The sequence below is a fragment of the Lucilia cuprina genome, chromosome 2 (assembly GCF_022045245.1).
Source record: "Lucilia cuprina isolate Lc7/37 chromosome 2, ASM2204524v1, whole genome shotgun sequence".
Lineage (NCBI taxonomy): Eukaryota > Metazoa > Arthropoda > Insecta > Diptera > Calliphoridae > Lucilia > Lucilia cuprina.
This window is the reverse complement of record NC_060950.1, coordinates 63,289,598-63,292,016: the sequence shown is the minus strand read 5'-3', so window position 1 is coordinate 63,292,016 and position 2,419 is coordinate 63,289,598. Positions and strand designations below refer to the sequence as shown.

At 31.0% G+C, this 2,419-nt stretch overlaps 2 protein-coding genes across 4 annotated transcripts in view; one reads left to right on the top strand and one right to left on the bottom strand.

The window, feature by feature from the left end:
* LOC111677713 overlaps positions 1–2,419 on the bottom strand; it is a 133,137-nt gene that overhangs the window by 69,290 nt on the left and 61,428 nt on the right. The gene's annotated exons all lie outside the window — the stretch shown is intronic.
* Positions 1–2,419, top strand: part of LOC111686173 (laminin subunit alpha-1-like) — an 86,706-nt gene that overhangs the window by 56,539 nt on the left and 27,748 nt on the right. The window lies entirely within an intron of this gene.

Below are 2,419 nucleotides of genomic sequence, written 5' to 3'. Positions count from 1 at the left end.
TCTAGTTCTGTTCTAGTTCTGTTCTAGTTCTGTTCTAGTTCTGTTCTAGTTCTGTTCTAGTTCTGTTCTAGTTCTGTTCTAGTTCTGTTCTAGTTCTGTTTTAGTTCATTTCTAGTTCTTTTCTAGTTCTGTTCTAGTTCTGTTTTAGTTCTGTTCTACAACAAGCACCAGTATATAGCGATTTATCGCGATATGTATCAGATAGATTAGATTCTCTGGTTTGTTGGTTTACCAAATCAACATGCACCGGAGGAAATAATTACAATACAATTTAAGTATCTGATATTTCTATATGGCAGTTCATTGAGACCTATCCTGTTGTAATTTCCTACACCATTATCTAGCACAGGTTCCAAATGTAGAGACTCTTTTATAAACACTTCTGTTTAAAGTTAAGACCTAAAACTGTTATCCCATTGCAATCGTAAACACACTCATTTTATTATAATTAAAATACATTGTTTTCAACATAACTATAAAGTCTAGGAATTTAAAAACATTAAATTGATATACAATCGATCAAATGTCAATATTTTAACAACTTGACAACAGTTATGCAATAATAACCAGACAAACTTAACAATTCTGAGGTATTTAACTTAACACTTGATACACCCCCCGACATAATCCTACAAAAGATAAATTAACAATTGTTTAAAACAAATTGAATTACCAGGTAATAAACATAAAATTAACTAAAAGCATTTTTTAAAAACAAACACTCAAACATTTTGAAGGTATTTAACATGTTATAAAGCATTGAACTTTAACTACAATTTGTATACAAATTAAAAAAAAAACGAAATATTCACATGCATTTTGTAGCAAAAAAAAAATCGAGAAACAAAAATCAAGGGGTGACCAAACAATTACCGCAACAAGTGCAGACAGACAGCAGAGGCACCACCAACCAACCCAGCCGCGACTAGACAAGACAAAAGGCGTCAATTAGCATGTGAAACGGAAAAAACGGGTTGTAAAAAACCTCAGTACTTAAACTCACCTTTTTTTCTCAATTCACTTTAATAGCTTAAATTTGTTGCCAAATTAAAAGACTCTCAGGAATTCGATAAATATATAAATTATCTAGTTTTGTTTTTCTTGTTTTTGAGCTTAAGCCGATCTTTAAATGATTAACAATCGGTTTGGTTTAAATACTGGGTGTGTTGGTTTTTAAAAAGGGATTAACTGACAAATTACATAGAAAAAATTGAATTGAAGTTTGAAAGAGTTGAAAAAGAAATAAAAGCGTAGGAATATTTATTTTTATTTTTTTTTTTTTTTTTTTGAAAACATTTTGCATTATTTTTTCTCTTTGTTATATTTGACAGTCGACCGTCTGTTAAGTGTCAAATTAAAAGCATAAAACTGTCAGGTTAAGTTTTTTTTTTTTGGTAAGAGGGCAAAACAACACTAAATTTAAGATTAAAATGCAATTTATTTGTTATTTAATCAAAATCATTTCAACAAATTTAAATTTTATGTCAATATTTAGGAACGTAATGGAAATGACAGCAGAGAAATAGAGCAAACAAAATTTTGTTATTTCTCGCTAGAAATGAACTAAATCATAACCAGGACTGAAATAGAAAAGAACTAGAACAAAACTAGAACAAAACTAAAACAGAACTAAAACAGAACTAAAACAGAACTAGAGCAGAACTAAAACTAGAACTAAAACTAGAACATGTATAGAACTGAACTAGAACAGAACTAGAGCAGAACTAGAACAGAACTAAAACAGAACTAAAACAGAACTAGAACAGAACTAATACTAGAACATGTATAGAACTGGACTAGAACAGAACTAGAGCAGAACTAGAACAGAACTAGAACAGAACTAGAGCAGAACTAGAACAGAACTATAGCAGAACTAGAACAGAACTAGAATAAAACTAGAACAGAACTAGAATACAACTAGAATAAAACTAGATTAGAACTAGAATAGAACTAGAACAGAACTAGAGCAGAACTAGAACAAAACTAGCACCGAACTGAAACAGAACTAGAACAGAACTAGAACAGAACTAGAACAGAACTAGAACAGAACTAGAACAGAACTAGAACAGAACTAGAACAAAACTAGAACAGAACTAGAACAGAACTAGAGCAGAACTAGAACAGAACTAGAACAGATCTAGAACAGAACTAGAACAGAACTAGAGCAGAACTAGAACAGAACTAGAATAAAACTAGAACAGAACTAGAATACAACTAGAATAAAACTACATTAGATCTAGAATAGAACTAGAACAGAACTAGAGCAGAACTAGAACAAAACTAGCACCGAACTGAAACAGAACTAGAACAGAACTAGAACAGAACTAGAACAGAACTAGAGCAGAACTAGAACAGAACTAGAACAGATCTAGAACAGAACTAGAACAGAACTAGAGCAGAACTAGAACAGAACTAGAAT